The sequence below is a fragment of the Stegostoma tigrinum genome, unplaced genomic scaffold, assembly GCF_030684315.1.
Source record: "Stegostoma tigrinum isolate sSteTig4 unplaced genomic scaffold, sSteTig4.hap1 scaffold_588, whole genome shotgun sequence".
NCBI lineage: Eukaryota > Metazoa > Chordata > Chondrichthyes > Orectolobiformes > Stegostomatidae > Stegostoma > Stegostoma tigrinum.
In genome coordinates this window covers 15565-23346 of record NW_026728525.1, presented here as the reverse complement: position 1 = coordinate 23346, position 7782 = coordinate 15565, and positions in this window count along the sequence as shown.

Sequence of the window (7782 nt, the reverse complement as noted above, 5' to 3'; positions counted from 1 at the left end):
GAGAGAGAATGTTATAACGGAGAGCCCTGCACTGAGGGTCAGTGTGACAGCGAGAGAAAGAGAGAGAGAGTGTGTTATAACAGAGAGTCCCACACTGAGGGTCAGTGTGACAGAGAGAGAGAGTGTTATAACGGAGAGTCCGATACTGAGGGTCAGTGTGATAGAAAGAGAGAGAGAGTGTGTTATAACGGAGAGTCCTACACTGAGGGTCCGTGTGACAGAGAGAGAGAGAGAGTGTGTGTTATAACGGAGAGTCCCACACTGAGGGCCAGTGTGACAGAGAGAGACAGAGAGTGTGTTATAACAGAGAGTCCCACACTGAGGGTCAGTGTGACAGAGAGAGAGAGTGTTATAACGGAGAGTCCGATACTGAGGGTCAGTGTGATAGAAAGAGAGAGAGAGTGTGTTATAACGGAGAGTCCGATACTGAGGGTCAGTGTGATAGAAAGAGAGAGAGAGTGTGATATAACGGAGAGTCCCACACTGAGGGTCAGTGTGATAGAGAGAGAGAGAGTGTGTTGTAACGGAGAGTCCCACACTGAGGGTCAGTGTGACAGAGAGAGAGAGTGTGTGTTATAACAGAGAGTCCCACACTGAGGGTCAGTGTGACAGAGAGAGAGAGAGAGAGAGAGAGAGAGAGAGAGGGTGATATAACGGAGAGTCCCACACTGAGGGTCCGTGTGACAGAGCGAGAGAGAGAGTGTGTTATAACGGAGAGTCCCCACTGAGGGTCAGTGTGACAGAGAGAGAGTGTGTTATAACGGAGAGTCCCACACTGAGGGCCAGTGTGATAGAGAGACAGAGAGAGTGTTTTATAACGGAGAGTCCCACACTGAGGGTCAGTGTGACAGAGAGAGAAAGAGAGAGAGTGTGTGATATAACGGAGAGTCCCACACTGAGGGTCCGTGTGACAGAGCGAGAGAGAGAGTGTGTTATAACGGAGAGTCCCACACTGAGGGTCAGTGTGACAGAGAGAGAGAGAGAGTGTGTTCTAACGGACAGTCCCACACTGAGGGTCAGTGTGACAGAGAGAGAGAGTGTTATAACGGAGAGTCCCACACTGAGGGTCAATGTGACAGAGAGAGAGAGAGTGTGTTATAACGGAGAGTCCCACACTGAGGGCCCGTGTGACACAGAGAGAGAGAGAGAGTGTGTTATAACAGAGAGTCCCACACTGAGGGTCAGTGTGACAGAGAGAGAGAATGTTATAACGGAGAGCCCTGCACTGAGGGTCAGTGTGACAGCGAGAGAAAGAGAGAGAGAGTGTGTTATAACAGAGAGTCCCACACTGAGGGTCAGTGTGACAGAGAGAGAGAGTGTTATAACGGAGAGTCCGATACTGAGGGTCAGTGTGATAGAAAGAGAGAGAGAGTGTGTTATAACGGAGAGTCCCACACTGAGGGTCCGTGTGACAGAGAGAGAGAGAGTGTGTTATAACGGAGAGTCCCACACTGAGGGTCAGTGTGATAGAGAGAGAGTGTGTTATAACAGAGAGTCCCACACTGAGGGTCAGTGTGACAGAGAGAGAGAGAGAGAGAGAGAGAGAGAGAGAGAGTGATATAACGGAGAGTCCCACACTGAGGGTCAGTGTGATAGAGAGAGTGTGTGTTGTAACGGAGAGTCCCACACTGAGGGTCAGTGTGACAGAGAGAGAGAGTGTGTGTTATAACAGAGAGTCCCACACTGAGGGTCAGTGTGACAGAGAGAGAGAGAGAGAGAGAGAGAGAGAGAGAGAGAGAGAGTGTGATATAACGGAGAGTCCCACACTGAGGGTCCGTGTGACAGAGCGAGAGAGAGAGTGTGTTATAACGGAGAGTCCCCACTGAGGGTCAGTGTGACAGAGAGAGAGTGTGTTATAACGGAGAGTCCCACACTGAGGGACAGTGTGATAGAGAGACAGAGAGAGTGTTTTGTAACGGAGAGTCCCACACTGAGGGTCAGTGTGATATAGAGAGAGAGTGTGTTATAACGGAGAGTCCCACACTGAGGGTCAGTGTGACAGAGAGAGAAAGAGAGAGAGTGTGTGTTATAACGGAGAGTCCCACACTGAGGGTCAGTGTGACAGAGAGAGCGAGTGTTATAACGGAGAGTCCCACACTGAGGGTCAGTGTGACAGAGAGAGAGAGAGTGTGTTATAACGGTGAGTCCCACACTGAGGGTCAGTGTGACAGAGAGAGAGAGAGAGAGAGAGAGTGTGTTATAACGGAGAGTCCCACACCGAGGGTCAGTGTGACAGAGAGAGAGTGTGTTATAACGGAGAGTCCCACACTGAGGGTCAGTGTGACACAGAGAGAGAATGTTATAACGGAGAGCCCGGCACTGAGGGTCAGTGTGACAGCGAGAGTGTGTGTTATAACGGAGAGTCCCACACTGAGGGTCAGTGTGACAGAGAGAGAAAGAGAGAGAGGGTGTGTTATAACGGAGATTCCCACACTGATGGTCAGTGTGATAGAGAGAGAGTGTGCTATAACGGAGAGTCCCACACTGAGGGTCAGTGTGATAGAGAGAGAGAGAGAGTGTGTTATAACGGAGAGTCCCACACTGAGGGTCAGTGTGATAGAGAGACAGAGAGAGTGTTTTATAACGGAGAGTCCCACACTGAGGGTCAGTGTGACAGAGAGAGAGAGAGAGTGTGTTATAACGGAGAGTCCCACACTGAGGATCAGTGTGATCGAGAGAGAGAGAGAGTGTGTTATAACGGAGAGTCCCACACTGAGGGTCAGTGTGACAGAGAGAGAGAGTGTTATAACGGAGAGTCCCACACTGAGGTTCAGTGTGACAGAGAGAGAGAGAGTGTGTTATAACGGAGAGTCCCACACTGAGGGTCAGTGTGACAGAGAGAGAGAGAGAGAGTGTGTTATAACGGAGAGTCCCACACTGAGGGTAAGTGTGATATAGAGAGAGAGAGAGAGAGTGTGTTATAACGGAGAGTCCCACACTGAGGGTCAGTGTGACAGAGAGAGAGAGAGAGTGTGTTATAACGGACAGTCCCACACTGAGGGTCAGTGTGATAGAGAGAGAGTGTGCTATAACGGAGAGTCCCACACTGAGGGTCAGTGTGATAGAAAGAGAGAGAGAGTGTGTTTTAACGGAGTGTCCCACACTGACGGTCAGTGTGATAGAGAGAGAGAGAGAGAGTGTGTTATAACGGAGAGTCCCACACTGAGGGTCAGTGTGACAGAGAGAGAGAGAGAGAGAGTGTGTTATAACGGAGAGTCCCACACTGAGGGTCAGTGTGACGAGAGAGAGAGTGTTATAATGGAGAGTCCCACACTGAGGGTCCGTGTGACAGAGAGAGAGTGTGTTGTAACGGAGAGTCCCACAGTGAGGGTCAGTGTGACAGAGAGAGAGAGAGTGTGTTATAACGGAGAGTCCCACACTGAGGGTCAGTGTGACAGAGAGAGAGAGAGTGTGTTTTAACGGAGAGTCCCACACTGAGGGTCAGTGTGACAGAGAGAGAGAGAGAGAGTGTGTTATAACGGAGAGTCCCACACTGAGGGCCAGTGTGATAGAGAGAGAGAGAGAGTGTGTTATAACGGACAGTCCCACACTGAGGGTCAGTGTGACAGAGAGAGAGAGAGAGTGTGTTATAACGGAGAGTCCCACACTGAGGGTCAGTGTGACAGAGAGAGTGTTATAACGGAGAGTCCCACACTGAGGGTCAATGTGACAGAGAGAGAGAGAGTGTGTTATAACGGAGAGTCCCACACTGAGGGTCAGTGTGACAGAGAGAGAGAGAGAGAGAGTGTGTTAGAACGGAGAGTCCCACACTGAGGGTCAGTGTGACAGAGAGAGAGAATGTTATAACGGAGAGCCCTGCACTGAGGGTCAGTTTGACAGCGAGAGAAAGAGAGAGAGAGTGTGTTATAACAGAGAGTCCCACACTGAGGGTCAGTGTGACAGAGAGAGAGAGTGTTATAACGGAGAGTCCGATACTGAGGGTCAGTGTGATAGAAAGAGAGAGAGAGTGTGTTATAACGGAGAGTCCTACACTGAGGGTCCGTGTGACAGAGAGAGAGAGAGAGTGTGTGTTATAACGGAGAGTCCCACACTGAGGGCCAGTGTGACAGAGAGAGACAGAGAGTGTGTTATAACAGAGAGTCCCACACTGAGGGTCAGTGTGACAGAGAGAGAGAGAGAGAGAGAGAGAGTGTGATATAACGGAGAGTCCCACACTGAGGGTCAGTGTGACAGAGCGAGAGAGAGAGTGTGTTATAACGGAGAGTCCCACACTGAGGGTCAGTGTGACAGAGAGAGAGAGTGTGTGTTATAACAGAGAGTCCCACACTGAGGGTCAGTGTGACAGAGAGAGAGAGAGAGAGAGAGAGAGAGAGAGAGAGAGAGAGAGTGTGATATAACGGAGAGTCCCACACTGAGGGTCCGTGTGACAGAGCGAGAGAGAGAGTGTGTTATAACGGAGAGTCCCCACTGAGGGTCAGTGTGACAGAGAGAGTGTGTGTTATAACGGAGAGTCCCACACTGAGGGCCAGTGTGATAGAGAGAGAGAATGTTATAACGGAGAGCACTGCACTGAGGGTCAGTGTGACAGCGAGAGAAAGAGAGAGAGAGTGTGTTATAACAGAGAGTCCCACACTGAGGGTCAGTGTGACAGAGAGAGAGAGTGTTATAACGGAGAGTCCGATACTGAGGGTCAGTGTGATAGAAAGAGAGAGAGAGTGTGTTATAACGGAGAGTCCCACACTGAGGGTCCGTGTGACAGAGAGTGAGAGAGTGTGTTATAACGGAGAGTCCCACACTGAGGGTCAGTGTGATAGAGAGAGAGAGTGTTATAACGGAGAGTGCCACACTGTGGGTCAGTGTGACAGAGAGAGAGAGAGAGTGTGTTATAACGGAGAGTCCCACACTGAGGGTCAGTGTGACAGAGAGAGAGAGAGAGAGAGAGTGTGTTATAACGGAGAGTCCCACACTGAGGGTCAGTGTGACAGAGAGAGAGTGTGTTATAACGCAGAGTCCCACACTGAGGGTCAGTGTGACACAGAGAGAGAATGTTATAACGGAGAGCCCGGCACTGAGGGTCAGTGTGACAGCGAGAGTGTGTGTTATAACGGAGAGTCCCACACTGAGGGTCAGTGTGACAGAGAGAGAAAGAGAGAGAGAGTGTGTTATAACGGAGATTCCCACACTGATGGTCAGTGTGATAGAGAGAGAGTGTGCTATAACGGAGAGTCCCACACTGAGGGTCAGTGTGATAGAGAGAGAGAGAGAGTGTGTTATAACGGAGAGTCCCACACTGAGGGTCAGTGTGATAGAGAGACAGAGAGAGTGTTTTATAACGGAGAGTCGCACACTGAGGGTCAGTGTGACAGAGAGAGAGAGAGAGTGTGTTATAACGGAGAGTCCCACACTGAGGATCAGTGTGATCGAGAGAGAGAGAGAGTGTGTTATAACGGAGAGTCCCACACTGAGGGTCAGTGTGACAGAGAGAGAGAGTGTTATAACGGAGAGTCCCACACTGAGGTTCAGTGTGACAGAGAGAGAGAGAGTGTGTTATAACGGAGAGTCCCACACTGAGGGTCAGTGTGACAGAGAGAGAGAGAGAGTGTGTTATAACGGAGAGTCCCACACTGAGGGTCAGTGTGATAGAGAGAGAGAGAGAGAGAGTGTGTTATAACGGAGAGTCCCACACTGAGGGTCAGTGTGACAGAGAGAGAGAGAGAGTGTGTTATAACGGACAGTCCCACACTGAGGGTCAGTGTGATAGAGAGAGTGTGTGCTATAACGGAGAGTCCCACACTGAGGGTCAGTGTGATAGAAAGAGAGAGAGAGTGTGTTTTAACGGAGTGTCCCACACTGACGGTCAGTGTGATAGAGAGAGAGAGAGAGAGTGTGTTATAACGGAGAGTCCCACACTGAGGGTCAGTGTGACAGAGAGAGAAAGAGAGGGAGAGTCTCTTATAACGGAGAGTCCCACACTGAGGGTCAGTGTGACAGAGAGAGAGAGAGAGAGAGAGTGTGTTATAACGGAGAGTCCCACACTGAGGGTCAGTGTGACGAGAGAGAGAGTGTTATAATGGAGAGTCCCACACTGAGGGTCCGTGTGACAGAGAGAGAGTGTGTTGTAACGGAGAGTCCCACAGTGAGGGTCAGTGTGACAGAGAGAGAGAGAGTGTGTTATAACGGAGAGTCCCACACTGAGGGTCAGTGTGACAGAGAGAGAGAGAGTGTGTTTTAACGGAGAGTCCCACACTGAGGGTCAGTGTGACAGAGAGAGAGAGAGAGTGTGTTATAACGGAGAGTCCCACACTGAGGGTCAGTGTGACAGAGAGAGAGAGTGTTATAACGGAGAGTCCCACACTGAGGGTCAATGTGACAGAGAGAGAGAGAGTGTGTTATAACGGAGAGTCCCACACTGAGGGTCAGTGTGACAGAGAGAGAGAGAGAGAGAGTGTGTTAGAACGGAGAGTCCCACACTGAGGGTCAGTGTGACAGAGAGAGAGAATGTTATAACGGAGAGCCCTGCACTGAGGGTCAGTTTGACAGCGAGAGAAAGAGAGAGAGAGTGTGTTATAACAGAGAGTCCCACACTGAGGGTCAGTGTGACAGAGAGAGAGAGTGTTATAACGGAGAGTCCGATACTGAGGGTCAGTGTGATAGAAAGAGAGAGAGAGTGTGTTATAACGGAGAGTCCTACACTGAGGGTCCGTGTGACAGAGAGAGAGAGAGAGTGTGTGTTATAACGGAGAGTCCCACACTGAGGGCCAGTGTGACAGAGAGAGACAGAGAGTGTGTTATAACAGAGAGTCCCACACTGAGGGTCAGTGTGACAGAGAGAGAGAGAGAGAGAGAGAGAGTGTGATATAACGGAGAGTCCCACACTGAGGGTCAGTGTGATAGAGAGAGAGAGAGTGTGTTGTAACGGAGAGTCCCACACTGAGGGTCAGTGTGACAGAGAGAGAGAGTGTGTGTTATAACAGAGAGTCCCACACTGAGGGTCAGTGTGACAGAGAGAGAGAGAGAGAGAGAGAGAGAGAGAGAGAGAGAGTGTGATATAACGGAGAGTCCCACACTGAGGGTCCGTGTGACAGAGCGAGAGAGAGAGTGTGTTATAACGGAGAGTCCCCACTGAGGGTCAGTGTGACAGAGAGAGTGTGTGTTATAACGGAGAGTCCCACACTGAGGGCCAGTGTGATAGAGAGAGAGAATGTTATAACGGAGAGCACTGCACTGAGGGTCAGTGTGACAGCGAGAGAAAGAGAGAGAGAGTGTGTTATAACAGAGAGTCCCACACTGAGGGTCAGTGTGACAGAGAGAGAGAGTGTTATAACGGAGAGTCCGATACTGAGGGTCAGTGTGATAGAAAGAGAGAGAGAGTGTGTTATAACGGAGAGTCCCACACTGAGGGTCCGTGTGACAGAGAGAGAGAGAGTGTGTTATAACGGAGAGTCCCACACTGAGGGTCAGTGTGATAGAGAGAGAGAGTGTTATAACGGAGAGTGCCACACTGTGGGTCAGTGTGACAGAGAGAGAGAGAGAGTGTGTTATAACGGAGAGTCCCACACTGAGGGTCAGTGTGACAGAGAGAGAGAGAGAGAGAGAGTGTGTTATAACGGACAGTCCCACACTGAGGGTCAGTGTGACAGAGAGAGAGTGTGTTATAACGCAGAGTCCCACACTGAGGGTCAGTGTGACACAGAGAGAGAATGTTATAACGGAGAGCCCGGCACTGAGGGTCAGTGTGACAGCGAGAGTGTGTGTTATAACGGAGAGTCCCACACTGAGGGTCAGTGTGACAGAGAGAGAAAGAGAGAGAGAGTGTGTTAT